Below are 19,886 nucleotides of genomic sequence, written 5' to 3' on the forward strand. Positions count from 1 at the left end.
GTTAACCTTTGGTATTTGCATCTGTGGGTGGCCTGCATGTAAAGAGATGAAGCAGGGAATTCTCTGGTCACACTCACTAGGTTTCTTTGAACACTGACTCATAGGGTGACCATATGTCTGGTTTGCCTGATACAGTCTAAGTTTTTGCAGCGTCTTGATGTCATTATTAATAATGTCTCTTTTTATTCACCCAATTGTCCCAGTTTAGATGGTAAATTAAATGGTAATCCTACGGTAATAACATTTAATGTGTGCCCGGCTCTCTTCTGAACACTTTACATACATTCTCATTTAATTTTCATGACATCAGAAGAGGCAGATCCTATTTCATCCACATTTTACATATGGAGAAGTTGGGGCACAAAGAGGTTAAATAACTTGGCGAGTATCACACAGCTCTATTTGAGTAGTTAGTAGCAGAGCCAGGATTTGAGCGCAGGCAGTTTGGCGCCAGTGTTCTTAACCACTCTGCTATGTCGCCTCTGTGCTGGTCCCAAATATATCTTTGTAGAACATATGCTGATATCAGAAGTCAATCTCCTGATAATTAATCTGCATATTTTTAATTTTTATTTATTTTTAATTTTTATTCATTTATTTTTGGCTGCTTTGGATCTTCGTTGCTGCATGCGGGCTTTCTCTAGATGCAGCGAGCGGGGGCTACTCTTCATTGCAGTGCACACGCTTCTCATTGCAGTGGCTTCTCTTTGTTGTGCAGCACAGGCTCTAGGTGTGCGGGCTTCAGTAGTTGTGGCACACGGGCTTAGTAGTTGTGGCTCGTAGGCTCTAGAGTGCAGGCTCAGTAGTTGTGGTGCACAGGCTCAGTTGCTTCACAGCATGTGGGATCTTCCCGGACCAGGGCTTGAACTCGTGTCACCTGCATTGGCAGGCGGACTTTTAACCACCGCACCACCAAGGAAGTCCCAGTCTGAATATTTTTAGATTGGAAGTCTGGTGAAGGCTTTGGGATTTTGAGGGATTTCCTTATCTTCACAAGATACTTATAGGCTCTTCATGCACCACTATGCCAATCTATTATAGACTTCTTTCTCAGAAGGGTGAACATTTACCTTTTTTCATTTTCTAGATGCCAGTTATTTGGCATCCCTAGATGCTCAGGTGATGAACATCTCCAGATTTTGCAGATTCTCAAGTCCCTGCCACAGACACTTTTCTTTACTTCTGGTCGTCTTTGGTATCTGAAATTCACACACAGACACACACAGGGACTTCCCTGGTGGTCCCGTGGTTAAGACTGTGCTCCCAGTGCAGGGGGCCCGGGTTCCATCCCTGGTCAGGGAACTAGAGCCTGCATGCCACAACTAAGACCTGGTGCAGCCAAATAAACAAATATTAAAAAAAAAAAAAATTCTCCAGCACCCAGAACAAGGCCTTCCATATGGTGGGTACACACAGACTTTTTCACTACCTTTGATCAATTAATCTTCTGGAGTTGTCTGGGAACAGTATTCAGAGCCCTTGTACAAGGTGCTTTGAGGAAGGAGATTTCAGGCAGCTACCACTTTCAAGTAACTTACAATTTAGTAAGAGGATGGGGAATGTACATGAATGACTGATATATGGCAGCTGAGCTAAATGAGAGTAATTTAGAGTTCGGAGAAAAGCAGTTTCTGACAGGGTTGATCCAGGAACATTTTGAGAAGGTGGAGACACTTACATCAGTTTAATGACTTATAATTGGCTAAAAAATAGCCGCCTCCTTGTGCTAAGGACAGACCTGAAGTTTGCCAGGAGTAGAGGGCTGCAGAAGATTAAGATTTGATCAGCCCAGATGAGAGGACTCTGATCAATTTGACGCTTGGTCCTCTCGTGAGAAATCCTCAGTCAGCGGTGTTGCTCTGTTTTTATGACATCATCATCATCATCATGGCACATTTTGACCCTCTAGGTGGGTTATAAGCAGCAGGAACAGATGGAACTCCTCAGCAGCAAAGAATTTTATTTTTTTTAATGTGGAAGCCTGGTGTTATTTATTTGATTTTTAGTTTAACGTCAATTGATATATACAAGGTCTTTTTCCTTGATAAAACCATTGTCTCTTTTTATTATAATATTTATAATTGCATTTGGTTTTTTACTAGATGTCTTAATAAGAAAATGATTACATTTGAATAGAATTTCCTCACTTTACAAGTGAGGAAACCGAAGTTAGGTTAAACTGTCAGCTGAATGACTTTGGGGAAAATGGCACAGTTGAGACTTGTACTTGGGTCTTCAGAGTCCAGATTCAGTGTATATCACACAGCCATATTTTAACTTACTAGATTAAAACATTTTATCAAGATCAAGAAGAACAATGAAAGTTGTTATTATCTCACATTATAACTCTTTGTTAATGAATGTCATTATAGAATCTAGTTCAACATAATTAGTTTATTTCCATTTCTCAGTTGACAGGCATATTAACACCACTTTGATGATTGTAGATCCAATAAATTCTACTGAAATGGAAGTCCTATAGGAGCTGCAGGGGCTTACCTGGAACCTATGTGCAAATTAGACTAAGGCAGTCTCTCTGGCTAGATGGGTCATTCAGAAAAATGCATACCTGCTACAGGCAGGTTCAGCCCCCACCAGGTTACTGGGCTTGGGAAATGAGTGTCTGGATTTTAGTCTCTTGCTCTGCCTCCTTTATTTTTATTTATTTATTTATTTATTTAACATCTTTATTGGAGTATAATTGCTTTACAATGGTGTGTTAGTTTCTGCTTTATAACAAATTGAATCAGTTATACATATACATACATCCCCGTATCTCTTCCCTCTTGCATCTCCCTCCCTCCCACCCTCCCTATCCCACCCCTCTAGGTGGTTACAAAGCACCTAGCTGATCTCCCTGTGCTATGCGGCTGCCTCTTTTATGTAGTGCTCAAAAAGCAGCAGCCATGAATCCTGTTTATATTTGTTTATGAGGAGCTGGGTTTTTCTGGGTTTTTTTTCAGTGTTGTACTTATAGACAGGACCTCTTGCTGTTCATCAGTCTACCAAGTACATACCTGCCTCAGCACCTTGTACTTGTTCCCTCCACCTGGAACCTGAGCCTCCCTGATCCTTACTTGGCTCACTCTTGTCACTTGATTCAGGTCACCCCTCCAGTGTTACCTTCTCAGAGGTCGCCTCACCTACTCTGACTAAAATATTACCCCCAATCACACTCTATGCTGTGTTTTCTTCATAGTACTTCTTAGCACTTGGAACATTATATTTATTTTATCTTTTTTTTTTTTTCTCTCCACTACAAAGTACACTCTGTGAAAGCAGGGATTCTGCCTGTTTTGTTCACTGTTGTACTCCAGCACCTAAAAAATACCTTGCGTATAGGGGGCTCTCAGTCAGTGTTTGTCAAGTGAATGAACACTGGACTGTTTGTACTGTGATTGATAGACTCATATACCAGTTTTAATATTACTGACTATAGCACTTTCTGGACTATAGTGTTATGAATATTGTCTAATTGAATCATCATAATAGCTATATGAAGGGTAAATGTTATAATCCCCATTTTGGAGTTGAAGAAATCTCAAAGCTTAGAAAAATTCAATAACATGCCCAAAGCCAAATATCTAGTAGTTGGACTCATTCCTTAACGGGATGATCTGTTAACCAGAGTCCCTTTAAAAATATTTGTTAGGGCTTCCCTGGTGGCACAGTGGTTGGGAGTCCGCCTGCCGATGCAGGGGACACGGGTTCGTGCCCCGGTCCGGGAGGATCCCACATGCCGCGGAGTGGCTGGGCCTGTGAGCCATGGCTGCTGAGCCTGTGTGTCCGGAGCCTGTGCTCCGCAACGGGAGAGGCCACAGCGGTGAGATGCTCGCGTACCGCAAAAAAACAAAACAAAACAAATATATTTGTTGTAGTGATTCTTTTGGGTTTTGTAATTTTTTTTCAAAGAGTGATTTGATTTCCAGTTACTGGGGGGGAAAGCCTTAAAAATGCTCGGAGCTGTGTTTTAAGGGAAGGGGAAACAGGGCCCACAGGGTTTGAAGCACTGGGATAATGAGATCAGACAATGCGATTTTGTAATCTTTGCATTCTCATACAAGGGTGCTGACTGTGAGGGTCCTTTGAGCATGACTTTGGAGTACTTTTCCAATTGTGTAACTTTGGATAAATAACTTATTTGAGCCTCTTTTTTTCATCTCTAAATGCTGGTAACAGTGCCTGCCTTAGAGAGGTGTGAAGATGAAATAGGTATATAAAGCGCCTGGCATAGTTTCTGGCTGCTGGGAGTTGGATTTCTCCTGCCTCCTGCCCTTGTCTTCCTTCAGCTGCAAGTGACCACAAGTCTGGGTTGTTGAGGGGTGATTTCTTTTCTTGGCAACTTTCCTCTAGACAAGTAATCCCATATTTTAAGCTGTTTTCTGGTAGTATGTAGGCAATCAAGGTACCTTTTATAATTTGCATGTCATTTTGTTTATCATTATAATTCAAGGATTAATTCGTGTGCTTTGTTAATAAGTGGTGTGCACTTATTCCCTTCAGAAAGGGAAGGGATCTGATTCCTGCTTTTGTGATTGAATCTTACATGAAAACTGTGTGTTAATGACTGGGACGCGCTCTTGACTTTGTTTCCCACATCTTTCTCCCCAAGTTCCATGAAATACCATTATATTAAAAGTCACCAGCACATGTTTGCTAACACATATAGATTTGGACGCTTACTAGAACTTCTTAAGCACCATCGTATAACTTCTGTAGTTGTCACTGTGTCCACAGAATAATAGTGTCATGCACAGACCCAAAGAATATGGTTTCCCTCAACTAATGAGTAATTGAGGTAGGTAAAGACATTTTTTTATATGAAGAGACTCTCTCTCTGAAGTTAGGTTAAACAGTATAACATTTAACTAACAACTGTGAAAAATTATTTAAGAAATGACAAATAGGATTTAAAAGAAGTGCAGCCTACTATCAGTTAAAGATGTCTGAGGATCTTTCTCAATTATATGCTGATCTTCCCTCTCTCTTAATACCCTATTTGATGCCATATAATGAAGTTATAAAAGTGATCATTATTTAAACATTAATTATGGATTTAACTGGAAGGTGTATAATTTAAAGATTCACTGATTTAACCCCAAATAATGATATAACAACATTGGGAGGGGTTCTAGACGTATAAGAGAATTAATTCCTTATTTGTCATTTTAGAAAATCTGTAATGTCAAAAATGGATGAATCAAGCAATTGTAAGAAATGCTTCTTATGTAGGCTTATGTAGGGAAACTACCAGGTGAATCAGCCAGAAGAGTTGAAAGTTGTTGTTGCTGGTGGTACGGAGCCGGTGGAGGAAGGGTGAGCCAGTGCTGCTGCTTTTTATTTAAGTGTTTTTGGGTACTGTTGAATTGCTAATTCTGTGTCTATTATTTTGATAAAAATAAAGGTTAAAATGACAAAAGAAAAAATAGAAATATAATCAACCTAAGAAAGTGATGAGACAAACCAGAAAAAGGGAGAATGTATTTGCAAATCATGTAGCTGGTAAGGTACTTATTTATTTATTTATTTTAAAATATTTGTTTATTTATTTGACTGCACCAGGTCTTAAGTTGCAACATGCGGGATGTTTGGTGCTGCATGTGTGATCTTCGTTGTGGCATGCAGGCTCTTAGTTGTGGCATGCGGGATCTGGTTCCCTGACCAGGAATCGAGCCCCAGCCCCCTGCATTGGGAGCATGGAGTCTTAACCACTTGACCACCAGGGAAGTCTCTGGTAAGGTACTTATATCTAGAGTAAATAAATGAACTCTTACAACTCAATAATAGCAAAAACAAATAACCCCTATAATAGGCAAAGGATCTGAGTGGTCATTTCTTCAAAGAAGATATATAAAGGACCAATAAGCACATGGAAGAATACTCAACATTACTAGCCATCAGGGAAATGCAAATCAAAACCACAGTGAGATACTGCTTCATACCCAGTGGAATAGCTAGAATGAAAAAGACAGTGTTGGCAAGGATATGGAGAAGTAGGATCCCTCATGCATGCTGCAATTATAAAATGGTGCACCCATTTTGGAAAACAGTCTGGTAGTTCCTCAAAAGGTTAAGCACAGAGTTACTGTATGACCCAGCAATTTTACTGGTTGGTGTATACCCAAAGGAAATGAAAACATGGCCACACAAAAACTTGTATACAGATGTTCATAGTGGCATTTTTCATAATAGGTAAAAAGTGAAATCAGTACAAATGTCCATCAGCTGATGATTGGATTAACAAAATATGGTATACCTATATAATGGAATATTATTCAGCCATAAAAAAGAATGAAGTACTGATATATGCTACAATGTGGATGACCCTTGAAAATATTATGCTAAGTGAAGAAGCCAGTCAGAAAAGGTCACATATTGTATGATTCCATTTACATGAAATATCCAGAAGTTAAATGCATAGAGACCAAAAGTAGACTAGTAGTTGCCCAGGGTTGGGGGAAGAAAATTTGGGGGCAAAATGGGGATATGACTGCTAATGAATCTGGGGTTTCTTTGGGGTGTGATGAAAATTTCTAAAGTTGGATGTGGTGATGGTTGCAAAACTTAGGAATATATTAAAAACCACTGACTTGTACTCTTAAATAGGTAAATTGCCTGTTACATGAATCGTATCTCAATAAAGTTGTAACATATATCTTATATATATATATATCTCCAATCAGTTATTGCTAAAAGAAACAATAACTTTCTCTTTTGTTGAAAAGTTTATTATTTTCTTACTTCTGCTTCCAGCTTATTGCAGATAAAAAATGCAATTTAGGAAAGCCAAAATTGTTACAGTATAAATCACAACAATCTTTTTTTTTTTAGTTTTAAAAAAAAATGATTTATTTATTGGCTGCATTGGGTCTTTATTGTTGTACGCAGGCTTTCTCTAGTTGCAGTGAGTGGGGGGCTACACTCTGTTGCATTGCGCGGGCTTCTCATTGCAGTGGCTTCTCTTGTTGTGGAACACAGGCTCTAGGTGCGTGGGCTTCAGTAGTTGTGGCACACGGGCTCAGTAGTTGTGGCTCACGGGCTCTAGAGAGCAGGCTCAGTAGTTGTGGCACATGGGCTTAGTTGCTCCACAGCATGTGGCATCTTCCCGGACCAGAGCTCAAACCTGTGTCCCCTGCATTGGCAGGCGGACTCTTAACCACTGTGCCACCAGCGAAGTCACTAGTTCTTTTTTTTAATTAATTAATTTTTGGCTGCTTTGGGTCTTGATTGCTGCGCGCGGGCTTTCTTTAGTTGTGGTAAGCAGGGGCTACTCTTCATTGTGGTGCACGGGCTTTTCATTATGGTGGCTTCTCTTGTTGCAGAACATGGGCTCTAGGCACATGGGCTTCAGTAGTTGCAGCACACGGGCTCAGTAGTTGCGGCACGTGGGCTTCAGTAGTTGTGGTGCTTGGGCTTCAGTAGTTGTGGTGTGCAGACTCTACAGCGCAGGCTCAGCAGTTGTGGTGCACAGGCTTAGTTGCTCCACAGCATGTGGGATTTTCCCAGACCAGGGCTTGAACCTGTGTCCCCTGCACTGGCAGGCAGATTCTTAACCACTGTGCCATCAGGGAAGCCCCTTTAATTCTTCTTAATACAAATCAGATATGACCTAATTAACATTTGCATGACTAACAGCCTTCTCTCAGAGTACGCTGAGATGTTGGTTTTGGGTGGCCTCAAGTGATTTGCATGGTACCTGTTTTTCTTTTTGCTAATTTATTATTTATTTATTTATTTAGGCTACACCGGGTCTTTGTTGCGGCATGCGGGATCTTCGTTGCGGCATGAGGGCTCTTTAGTTGTGGCATGCAGACTTCTTCATTGCAGCATGTGGACTCTTAGTTGTGGCATGCAGGCTTCTTTGTTGCGGCGTGTGGACTCTTAGTTGTGGTATGTGGGTTTCTTAATTGCGGCATGCAGCCTTCTTAGCTGCGGCATGTGGGATCTAGTTTCCTGACCAGGGATTAAACCTGGGCCCCCTGCATTGGGAGCACAGTCTTACCCACTCGACCACCAGGGAAGTCCCCATAGTACCTGTTTAGCGTATTGTCTATGTGACCTTTGGCTGCTGCTGCTGCTATCTTTGTATGTGATTAAGAAGGAAAAGTCTGCATTGTAAAGCAACTATACTCCAATAAAAATTAATTATAAAAAGAAAAAAGGGGCTTCGCTGGTGGCATAGTGGTTGAGAGTCCGCCTGCCAATGCTGCCAATGCAGGGGACACGGGTTCGTGCCCCAGTCTGGGAAGATCCCACATACTGCAGAGCGGCTGGGCCCGTGAGCCATGGACGCTGAGCCTGCACGTCCGCAACGGGAGAGGCCACAAGAGTGAGAGGTCCGCGTACCACCAAAAAAAAAAAAAAAAAAAAAAAAGGAAAAGTCTGTGTGGCCTGCGCTTCTTTACCTACTGAATAGGAGTAGTGTCGTGGTAGCTGATTGAGACTCTTGCCTGAACGTCTTGTTCCCTCTCGAGTTTTTGTGTTGTGAGTAAATGGCCCTTTAAATTGATCTACGTAGTATTTGACCGCTGACTCTGTGGATTTTCCACCCAAAACAGTTTTTATGATTTATTAGCCCCAGGATGCTTCAAGTCATGTTTCCTCACATCATTCTCCAGGGCATAAATATTTGTTACTTTCTTTCATTTTGCATAGTTTTGTGTTTCCTGCCCCATTAGCTTCATATGTAGTCTTTGCATGTATCTTGTTGATAGTTGTTCTTTTCATTTTATTTTTAAAAATTTATTTATTTTTGGCTACGTTGGGTCTTCATTGCTGTGCGTGGGCTAGTTGCGGTGAGCGGGGGCTGCTCTTCATTACGGTGCACGGGCTTCTCATTGCGATGGCTTCTCCCGTTGCAGAGCACGAATTCCAGGCACGTGGGCCTCAGTAGCTGTGGCACGAGGGCTCAGCAGTCATGGCTCGCAGGCTCTAGAGTGCAGGCTCAGCAGTCATGGCACACAGGCTTAGTTGCTCCATGGCATGTGGGATCCTTCCAGACCAGGGATCGAACCCATGTCCTGCATTGGCAGGTGGACTCCTAACCACTGCACCACCAGGGAAGTCCTGATAGTTGTTCTTTTTAGATGGCTAACTGAGTGACAGGCTTCCTTTCCTTTCTGTTAGGCTGTGTGCTATGTCTCAGTTGAATATGTACTGGAATTTGCATATGCAGATGTATTAGGTAAAAACTTCTGTTTCTCCACATTTGGTAGGCAAAATGATATCTGTATAGTCTCCTGGACAATATCTTACAAATGGCCTTCTGGCTATATGTCTGTATATCACCTCTGCTCCATGCCTTCCCTCTTTTGGCTTTTTTTTCTTAACCCCTCTTTGCCCTCGGTTCATTCAGTCTCTTTCTGTATTGAACCATGAGCAGTTTGGTACCTATGCATTTCTCTTAGAATTGTTATTATAGCTTGAGACTTAACTTCAATTGCATGTTGGAGTAAGTCAGAAAAATTGTTTCAGAAAATAATTTGTATATAATTCAGGATATTTTTCTGCTCTCTTTGGTATGTGAAGATGCTTTGCATTCTATTTGCTTCCTATTATAGGAATGCCATCTGAAGCAGTAGCTTCTTGTTCCTTTTTCATTGAATATAGCAAAACTGTCATAATCACCCCCCACATATGCACACACATTCAACATTGTTTTGTACTTGCTATTTTTCAATTTATGCTCTGTTTTGAGTACATTTATAACAATTTTACAACTAATAATTTTAAAGTACACTATAATTTACAGGGCAATTTTATATCCATTAGTTCATTTTATTGTCCAACAGCTTTATGAGGAAGCTATTATTAATATTCCATTTTTATAGCTGAGAAAACATATGTGTGAGACTCTCTAATGCTGATGCCTAATTATATAGCCATTCCATCTCTTTTACCTATCTTTAAAAAAATCTGAATGCATAAGAAAATGTCTCTTTCCTACCATGTGATTTCTATAAATATCTTCTCTACTTTGTCAGAATAAATCTTTTTTATTATACTTTGGTTTCATTTCCTGTGTACTTCCATTCTTTTCTTGGCCTATTTCCCTTTTAGGTCTAATCACAGGGTCATTCCCTATCTTTTTGAAATATCACTAAACTGCAGAATAATAATGATGGTGGTATTGTACATTATATAGTGTTTTCAGACTTCTTTCACACCTGTCTTCACAGCAGTTATCTGAGGTAACAGAACAAGTGTAAATTGCTTGTTTTTGTGGATTAAAAGTGTGCAGCTCAGTGTTAGCTAAAATTTTGTTTGTTTACAGTCACAAAACTAGAAAGTGTTTGGAACAGGAATGCTTCTTCTGTCTTATTCTGAGGCCCTTTCTGCTGCTGTTGTGACTCTGCATAGATTTCTTTCATGCTTTTGTATTGCCCACCATTTACTTAGAATTCAGTCCAGAATAGCAGTTTCTCTTGTTGCTTTTATCAAGACTTACTTTAAAAAGAAACTGTCAACAAAGCAGGTCAGTAATTTGCCAGATGCTCTCTGTACTTAGCAGAACAAGTCTTTGAGCAGTTGTGTGCATTCAGTGCTCTTATGCTCCTGTGCCTATTTTGTAATCTGTGTTAGGACTGTATCACATATGGATTGGTGTCCTAAGGCCGCTGTAATAAATTACCACAAACTAGGTTGTTTACAACAAGAGAAATTTGTGCTCTCATACTGCAGGAGGCCATAAGTCCAAAGTTAGGGTATTGGCAGAATTGGTTACTTTTTTGAAGCTCAGAGGGAGAATCTGTTCCATGCCTCTTGTCTAGCTTCTGGCGGTTCCTTGGCTTGTAGCTACATAATTCCAACCTCTGTCTCTTCTTCATTTGGCTCTCTTCCCTCTGTGTCTGTGTCTTCACATGGCATTCTCCTCTCTGTGGGTGTCTGTCACTGTCTCTTTTTTCCTCAGCTTATAAGGATACCAGTCATATTGGATTAAGGGCTCACTCTATTCCAATATGACCTCATGTTAACTTACATCCTAATTATATCTGCAAACATTCTATTTCCAAATAAGTTTACATTGACAGTACAAGGGGTAAGGAGTTCAACATATCTTTTTTTTTTGTGGGGTGACACAATTTAACCCACAACAAAATATGTCCTTTTCTTTGTATCATCTTTTATTGTTACCCATGTGGTATGTTTACACATATGCTTCCCATAAATGTCTACAGAACTAATGTTTATAGATTACCATATATTATATATTTTCCCCAAATAATTGATATAGACACCTACATATTTCATTCATGTCTTAATTTACCATTTATTTTGTAGTAAACCAGTGAAATTGTGTTCGCTGCTTTATATTAAAATTTCAATTATCCATAATCTATTAACATTACAAACATTTGAGGCAGTAACAACTGTTTATATAATATGAACTTTGTCTTGTTATTCTGCTTTTATTTATTTATTTTTTTTTGTGGTACGTGGGCCTCTCCCGTTGCGGAGCACAGGCTCCGGACGCGCAGGCTCAGCGGCCATGGCTCATGGGCCCAGCCGCTCCGCGGCATGTGGGATCTTCCCAGACCGGGGCACGAACCCGTGTCCCCTGCATCGGCAGGCGGATTCTCAACCACTGCGCCACCAGGGAAGCCCTAGTCTGCTTTTTTTTTTTTTTTTTTTTTTTTTTTTTGCGGTAGGCGGGCCTCTCACTGCTGTGGAGTCTCCTGTTGCAGAGCACAGGCTCTGGAGGCGCAGGCGCAGCAGCCATGGCTCACGGGCCCAGCCGCTCCGTGGGATGTGGGGTCCTCCCGGACGGGGGCACGAACCCGCGTGCCCCGCATCGGCAGGCGGACTCTCAACCACCGCGCCAACCGGGGAAGCCCCTATTCTGCTTTTTTGTATGGCCCTTCTTTTGCCCTTGGTGTCAAAATTATATTAGCTTTATTAAAATGAATCTTGGAAAGGAAGTATATTCAGTGTTACATTTTTCAAACGTTTGGTAAAACTTACTTTTTAAATTTTATTTTATTTTTAGCTGTGTTGGGTCTTCGCTGCTGCGCACGGGCTTTCTCTAGTTGTGGCGAGTGGGGGCTACTCTTCGTTGCAGTACGTGGGCTTCTCATTGCGGTGGCTTCTCTTGTTGTGGAGCACGGGCTCTAGGCGTGTGGGCTTCAGTAGTTGCAGCATGTGGAATCAGTAGTTGTGGCACACTGGCTTCAGTAGTTGTGGCTTGCGGGCTCTAGAGCCCATGCTCAGTAGCTGTGACACACGGGCTTAGATGCTCCGTGGCATGTGAGATCTGCCTGGACCAGGGCTCAAACCCATGTCCCCTGCATTAGCAGGCGGATTCTTAACCACTGAGCCACCGGGGAAGCCCCTGTAAAACTTACTTTTTGGTTTTTTTTTTTACGTTACGCGGGCCTGTCACTGTTGTGGCTTCTCCCTTTTCAGAGCACAGGCTCTGGACGCGCAGGCTTAGCGGCCATGGCCTACGGGCCCAGCCACTCCGCGGCATGTGGGATCCCCCCGGACCGGGGCACGAACCTGCGTCCCCTGCACCGGCAGGCGGACTCCCAACCACTGCACCACCAGGGAAGCCCAAAACTTACTTTTAAAAACCACCTGAGTCTGGTGTTTGTCCTCCCTCTTCCTTCTTTCTTTATACATAATAAATGTATGGCTTAATGAATTTTTACAATGTTAACTCCAGGTCAAAAAATAAAATATTTTTAGCATTCCTCTTATTTCCTGCCTTCTCCCTAAAAGTAACCATTATCTTGATCAGTCTGTCAAATACCAAGGTCTAATTTTATCTGTTTTGTGCTTGTGTATTGGAGTCATATGATATGTGTTCTTTTGGGTCTGCTTCCTTTCACTTAGCATTATGCTGGGTCCATCCATGTTGTTGCAGGTGGCTGTAGTGCATTCATTTTCATTATACTATAATATTCCACCTATTTATCTATTTCATTATTGATAGATACTTGATTGCTTCCAGATTTTGGCAGTTACAAATTTTACTTCTGTGAACATACTTGTAAATGTCTTTTGGTGCACACACGGTACATATCTGTTGATATATTTTCCTAGTTGCTGAGTACACATTAGTAGATACTGCTAACTAGTTTTCTAGTAGCTCTTGGTCCTGCACGTTCTTCCAACATGTGGGATTGTCAGGCTTTTAAAAACTATTCAAGACATTCTGGTAGATGTGTCATTTGGCGTTACTTTGCATTTCTCTGACAGCTAATGAAACTCAGCACCCTTTCGTTTGGCCATCCCCTTTGTGAAGTGTCTATTCAAGCCTTTTGCCCACCGTCTCCTTTTTTATTGGATTGATTGTTTTTTCTTGCTGATTTATAGGGGCTCTTCATTTATTACTTTGGTTACAAGTCCTTTGTCAAATATATATATTGCAAGCATCTTCTTTTACTCTGTGGCTTGTCTTTTCACTTTCTTAACGGTGTCTTTTGAGCAACACAACACATTCTTGGTTTTTTAAATTGTAGTTTTTCCTTCATGATGAGTACTTTTTTTGATCTGTTTAAGAAATCAGTTTTTACCCCATGGTCATAAAGATAGCGTCTTATATTATCATATAAGTACTACTTTATTTTACCTTTTACATTTATGTCCACAGTATACCTAGAATTTATTTTTGTGTATGACATAAGTAGGACTCAAGATTCATGTTTTTTCTTTTAATTTAGATATCCAGTTGACCCCACACTAGCTCTTTTTCTCTTCCTTTCTTTTCTTCTGTTTTTTCTTTTTATAAACTATTTTTTCTCGTTCTTTTACACTGCTACCTTTGTTATAAATTGAGTATCTGTTTACTTGTGGGTCATTTCTCAACTCTATTCTGTCATACTGGTCTGCTTTTCTCTTCCTGCACCAATACCACAGTCTTCAATCCTGGAACTTTATAAAATTTTTGCTATCCAGTGGAGTAAGTTTTCCCATCTTGTTCTTCAAGATTAATTTAGCTGCTGTTGGGTCTTGGCATTTCCATATAAATTATAGAATCAACTTGTCCATTACCACAAATGTGAATAAGTTTATTAAGATTTTGATTAGTACTGCATTAAATCTATAGACCAATTTAGGGAGAATTGATGGGTTTATAATTTTCAAGCTTCCAGTAAAAAAAAAATGGCATATTCTTAATTTTCTATTAATTTTTCTTTAATTTACCTCTTAGAGTTTTACAGTCTTCTGTGATGAGGTCTTACACATCTGCATTATATTTATTCTTAGTTATTTGATATTATTTGGTGCTAATGTCAATGGTATAATTTTCTTTAAAGTTTCACTTTCTAATTATTTGTTCTTAGGATTTAGGATTACAGTTGCCTTTTTACTTTTTTAATTTAAAAAAATATCTTTATTGGAGTATAATTGCTTTACAGTGTTGTGTTAGTTTCTGCTGTATAACAAAGTGAATCAGCTATATGTATACATATATCCCCATATCCCCTCCCTCTTGCATCTCCCTCCCACCTTCCCTATCCCACCCCTCTAGGTGGTCACAAAGCACCGAGCTGACCTCCCTGTGCTATGCAGCTGCTTCCCACTAGCTATCTATTTTACCTTTGGTAGTGTATATATGTCAGTGCAACTCTCTCACTTTGTCCCAGCTTACCATTCCCCCTCCCCTTGTCCTCAAGTCCATTCCCTATGTCTGTGTCTTTATTCCTGTCCTGCCCCTAGGTTCGTCAGAACCTTTTTTTTTTTTTTAGATTCCATATATATGTGTTAGCATACAGTATTTGTTTTTCTCTTTCTGACTTACTTCACTCTGTATGACAGACTCTAGGTCCATCCACCTCACTACAGATAACTCGATTGCGTTTCTTTTTATGGCTGAGTAATATTCCATTGTATATATATGCCACATTTTCTTTGTCCATTCATCTGTCAATGGACACTTAGGTTGCATCCATGTTCTGGCTATTGTAAATAGTGCCATAATGAACGTTGTGGTACATGACTCTCTTTTTTTTCTTTTTGGCGGTACGCAGGCCTCTCACTGCTGTGGCCTCTCCTGCTGTGGAGCACAGGCTTGGGACGCTCAGGCCCAGCGGTGGCCATGGCTCACGGGCACAGCCACTCTGCGGCATGTGGGATCCTCCTGGACCAGGGCACGACCCCACGTGCCCTGCATCGGCAGGCGGATTCTCAACCACTGCGCCACCAGGGAAGCCCGTACATGACTCTTTTTGAATTATGGTTTTCTCAGGGCATATGCCCAGTATTGGGATTGTGGGTTCATATGGTAGTTCTATTTTTAGTTTTTTAAGGAACGTCCATACTGTTCTCCATAGTGGCTGTATCAATTTACATTCCCACCAACAGTGCAAGAGGGTTCCCTTTTCTCCACACCCTCTCCAGCATTTATTGATTGTAGATTTTTTGATGATGGCCATTCTGACTGGTGTGAGGTGATACCTCATTGCAGTTTCTTTTCTTTTTTTCTTGTGTGGTACGCGGGCCTCTCACTGTTGTGGCCTCTCCCGCTGTGGAGCACAGGCTCCGGACGCGCAGACTCAGTGGCCACGGCTCACGGGCCCAGCCGCTTCGCGGCATGTGGGATCTTCCCGGACCGGGGCACAAACCCGTGTCGCCTGTATCGGCAGGCGGACTCTCAACCACTGCGCCACCAGAGAAGCCCCTCATTGCAGTTTTGGTTTGCATTTCTCCAGTGTTAGTGATGTTGAGCATCCTTTCATGTGTTTGTCGGCAATCTGTATATCTTCTTTGGAGAAATGTCTGTTTACATCTTCTGCCCATTTTTGGATTGGGTTGTTTGTTTTTTTGTTATTGAGCTGCATGAGCTGCTTGTATATTTTGGAGATTAATCCTTTGTCAGTTGCTTCGTTTGCAAATATTTTCTCCCATTCTGAGGGTGGTCTTTTCGTCTTGTTTATGGTTTCCTTTGCTGTGCAAAAGCTTTGAAGTTTCATTAGGTCCCATTTGTTTATTTTTTGTTTTTATTTCCATTTCTCTAGGAGGTGGGTCAAAAAGGATCTTGCTGTGATTTATGTCATAGAGTGTTCTGCCAAATGTTTTCCTCTAAGAGTTTGATAGTGTCTGGCCTTACATGTAGGTCTTTAATCCATTTTGAGTTTATTTTTGTATACGGTGTTAGGGAGTGTTCTAATTTCATTCTTTTATATGTAGCTGTCCAGTTTGCTGTCCAGTTTTCCCAGCACCATTTATTGAAGAGGCTGTCTTTTCTCCATTGTATACTCTTGCCTCATTTATCAAAGATAAGGTGACCATTTGTGCGTAGGTTTATCTCTGGGCTTTCTGTCCTGTTCCATTGATCTATATTTCTGTTTTTGTGCCAGTACCATACTGTCTTGATTACTGTAACTTAGTAGTGTAGTCTGAAGTCAGGGAGTCTGATTCCTCCAGCTCCGTTTTTCTTTCTCAAGATTGCTTTGGCTATTTGGGGTCTTTTGTGTTTCCATACAAATTGTGTAAATTTTTTTTGTTTGAACAAAACAAAATTTTTTTGTTCATTTTTGTGAAAAATGCCATTGGTAGTTTGATAGGGATTGCATTGAATCTGTAAATTGCTTTGGGTAGTATAGTCATCTTCACAATGTTGATTCTTCCAATCCAAGAACATGGTATATCTCTCCATCTGTTGGTATCATCTTTAATTTCTTTCATCAGTGTCTTGTAGTTTTCTGCATACAGGTCTTTTGTCTCTTTAGGTAAGTTTATTCCTAGGTGTTTTATTCTTTTTGTTGCAATGGTAAATGGGAGTGTTTCCTTGATTTCTCTTTCAGATTTTTCATCATTAGTGTATAGGAATGCAAGAGGTTTCTGTGCATTAATTTTGTATCCTGCAACTTTACCACATTCATTGATTAGCTCTAGTAGTTTTCTGGTGGCATCTTTAGGATTCTCTATGTATAGTATCATGTCATCTGTAAACAGTGACAGTTTTACTTCTTCTTTTCTGATTTGGATTGCTTTTATACCTTTTTCTTCTCAGATTGCTGTGGCTAAAACTTCCAAAACTTTGTTGAATAATAGCAGTGAGGGGCTTCCCTGGTGGCGCAGTGGTTGAGAGTCCACCTGCCAATGCAGGGGACATGAATTTGTGCCCTGGTCCAGGAAGATCCCACATGCCGCGGAGCGGCTGGGCCCGTGAGCCGTGGCCGCTGAGCCTGCACGTCCGGAGCCTGTGCTTCGCAACGGGAGAGGCCACAACAGTGAGAGGCCTGCGTACCACACACACACAAAAATAATAATAATAATAGCAGTGAGTGTGGGCAACCTTGTCTTGTTCCTGATCTTAGAGAAAATGGTTTCAGTTTTTCACCATTGAGAACGATGTTGGCTGTGGGTTTGTCATATATGGCCATTATTATGTTGAGGTAGGTTCCCTCTATGCCCATTTTCTGGAGAGTTTTTATCATAAATGGGTGTTGAATTTTGTCAAAAGCTTTTTCTGCTTCTACTGAGATTATCATATGGTTTTTATCCTTCAGTTTGTTAACATGGTGTATCACATTGATTGATTTGCATGTATTGAAGAATCCTTGCATTTCTGGGATAAACCCCACTTTGATCATGGTGTATGATCCTTTTAATATGCTGTTGGATTCTGTTTGCTAGTATTTTGTTGAGGATTTTTGCATCTGTGTTCATCAGTGATATTGGCCTGTAGTTTTCTTTTTTGTGACATCTTTGTCTGGTTTTGGTATCAGGGTGATGGGGGCCTCGTAGAATGAGTTTGGGATTGTTCCTCTCTCTGCTATATTTTGGAAGACTTTGAGAAGGATAGGTGTTAGCTCTTCTCTAAATGTTTGATAGAATTCACCTGTAAATCCACCTGGTCCTGGGCTTTGGTTTGTTGGAAGATTTTTAATCACAAGTTTCAATCTCAGTGCTTGTGATTGGTCTGTTTATATTTTCTATTTCTTCCTGGTTCAGTCTCAGAAGGTTGTGCTTTTCTAAGAATTTGTCCATTTCTTCCAGGTTGTCCATTTTGTTGGCATATAGTTACTTGTAGTAATCTCTCATGATCCTTTGTATTTCTGCAGTGTCAGTTACTTCTTTTTCATTTCTAATTCTGTTGATTTGAGTCTTCTCCTGTCTTTTCTTGATGAGTCTGGCTAATGGTTTATCAATTTTGTTTATCTTCTCAAAGAACCAGATTTTAGTTTATTGATCTTTGCTTTTGTTTCTTTCATTTCTTTTTCATTTATTTCTGATCTTATCTTCATGATTTCTTTCCTTCTGCTATGTTTGGGGTTTTTTTTGTTCTTTCTCTATTTGCTCAGGTTTAAGGTTAAGTTATTTATTTGAGATTTTTCTTGTTTCTTGAGGTAGGATTGTATTGCTATAAACTTCCCTCTTAAAATTGCTTTTGCTGCATCCCATAGGTGTTGGGTCATCGAGTTTTCGTTGTCATTTGTTTCTAGGTATTTTCTGATTTCCTCTTTGATTTCTTCAGTTATCTCTTGGTTATTTAGTAGCATATTGTTTAGCCTCCATATGTTTGTATTTTTTACAGTTTTTTTTCCTGTAATTGATATCTAGTCTCATAGCGTTGTGGTCAGAAAAGGTACTTGATACAATTTCAATTTTCTTAAATTTACCAAGGCTTGATTTGTGTCCCAGGAAGTGATCTATCCTGGAGAATGTTCCATGAGCACTTGAGAAGAAAGTGTCTTCTGTTGTTTTTGGATGGAAAGTCTTATAAATATCAATTAAGTCCATCTTGTTTGATATGTCATTTAAAGCTTGTATTTCCTTATTTATTTTCATTTTGCGTGATCTGTCTGCTGGTGAAAGTGGGGTGTTAAATAAAGTCCCCTACTATTATTGTGTTACTGTTGATTTCCCTTTTTGTGGCTGTTAGCATTTGCCTTATGTATTGAAGTGCTCCTATGTTAGGTGCATAAATATTTACAATTGTTATATCTTCTTCTTGGATTGATCCCTTGATCACTATGTAGTGTCCTTTGTCTCTTGTAATAGTCTTTATTTCAAAGTCTATTTTGTCTGCTATGAGAATTGCTACTCCATCTTTCTTTTGATTTCCATTTGCATGGAACATCTTTTTTCATCCCCTCACTTTCAGTCTGTATGTGTCCCTAGGTCTGAAGTGGGTCTCTTGTAGACAGCATATATATGGGGCTTGTTTTTGTATCTATTCAGGCAGTCTGTGTATTTTGGTTGGAGCTTTAAACCATTTACATTTAAGGTAATTATTGATATGTATGTTCATATTACCTTTTTCTTAGTTGTTTTGGGTTTCTTTTTGTAGGTTTTTTCCTTCTCTTGTGTTTCCTGCCTAGAGAAGTTCCTTTAAGCTGGTTTGGTGGTGCTGAATTCTCTTCACTTTTGCTTGCCTGTAAAGGTTTTAATTTCTCTGTCAAATCTAAATGAGATCCTTGCTGGGTAGTGTAATGTTGGTTGTAGATTTTTCCCTTTCATCTCTTTAAATATGTCCTGCCACTCCCTTCTGGCTTGCAGAGTTTCTGCTGAAAGATCAGCTATTAACTTTATGGGGATTCCCTTGTATGTTATTTGTTGCTCTTCCCTTGATGCTTTTAATATTTTTTCTTTGTATTTAATTTTTGATAGTTTGCTTAATATGTGTCTTGGAGTATTTCTCCTTGGTTTATCCTGTATGGGACTCTCGGCACTTCCTGGACTTGATTGACTATTTCCTTTCCCATAGTAGGGAAGTTTTCAACTATGATCTCTTCAAATATTTTCTCAGACCCTTTCTTTTTCTCTTCTTCTTCTGGGACCACAATAATTCAAATGTTGGTGTGTTTAATGTTGTCCCAGAGGTCTCTGAGACTGTACTCAATTCTTTTCATTCTTTTTTCTTTATTCTGCTCTGTGGTAGTTATTTCCACTATTTTGTCTTCCAGGTCATCTGTTCTTCTGCCTAGTTATTCTGC

At 40.1% G+C, this 19,886-nt stretch overlaps 1 protein-coding gene across 7 annotated transcripts in view; it reads left to right on the plus strand.

Annotated features, from left to right (window-relative positions):
* The window catches only part of SCAI (suppressor of cancer cell invasion), a 133,420-nt gene that overhangs the window by 40,252 nt on the left and 73,282 nt on the right, over positions 1-19,886 (plus strand). The gene's annotated exons all lie outside the window — the stretch shown is intronic.

Source organism: Kogia breviceps, chromosome 8, assembly GCF_026419965.1.
Source record: "Kogia breviceps isolate mKogBre1 chromosome 8, mKogBre1 haplotype 1, whole genome shotgun sequence".
Classification (NCBI taxonomy): Eukaryota; Metazoa; Chordata; class Mammalia; order Artiodactyla; family Physeteridae; genus Kogia; species Kogia breviceps.